This window comes from Zingiber officinale, chromosome 10A, assembly GCF_018446385.1.
Source record: "Zingiber officinale cultivar Zhangliang chromosome 10A, Zo_v1.1, whole genome shotgun sequence".
NCBI lineage: Eukaryota > Viridiplantae > Streptophyta > Magnoliopsida > Zingiberales > Zingiberaceae > Zingiber > Zingiber officinale.
This window is the reverse complement of record NC_056004.1, coordinates 78813232-78813882: the sequence shown is the minus strand read 5'-3', so window position 1 is coordinate 78813882 and position 651 is coordinate 78813232. Positions and strand designations below refer to the sequence as shown.

Below are 651 nucleotides of genomic sequence, written 5' to 3'. Positions count from 1 at the left end.
ATATAATCTACGTGCATCAACAACCTCTGATTGATGCGGTAAACTTTGAATTTCATCCTAGATTGATTACTCTGATACAAAAAAAAAATCAATTTGAAGGAGCATCTGAAGAGGACATGTATCCACACATATTCGACTATACCTACTATTACAATACCATGGTCTTAAATGGTGTTTCCAAGGATGCTTTCAGGCTACAAGGATTCCCTTTCTCCCTAAAGGATAAAGCTAATGCTTGGTGGCATTTTATTCCATCAGAAAGAATCGTAACATGGGAAGAGCTAGAGCTATGCCTTCTGAATATTTTCCACCAAACTAAGGAAGCAAATCATAAGTTTTGCACAGATAGATGGGGGAATCATTGTACATGGCTTAGAAGAGATTTCAAGGACTATTGCACAAGTGTCCTCATCATGGCTTGGAAGAATGACTGGCAATCCACATATTCTATGCCGGGATATCTTTCTCAAATAAGACTCTATTGGACTCTATATTTATTAAATAAGACTCTATTGGACTATTGCACAAGTGTCCTCATCATGGCTTGGAATAATAGCTAACAATCCACATATTCTATGCTAGGATATCTTTCAATAAGTCTATTTGATCTTTTAATTTTAAATTTTCCATTTGAATTTTATCAAAATGTTC

The 651-nt window shown here is 35.2% G+C and overlaps 1 non-coding gene across 1 annotated transcript; it reads right to left on the bottom strand.

The window, feature by feature from the left end:
• Nucleotides 1-312: 312 nt before the first annotated feature.
• On the bottom strand, nt 313-420 carry LOC122028335. Its single transcript, XR_006124739.1, has one exon. It is a non-coding gene; the product is annotated as a small nucleolar RNA R71 (small nucleolar RNA).
• Nucleotides 421-651: the final 231 nt, after the last annotated feature.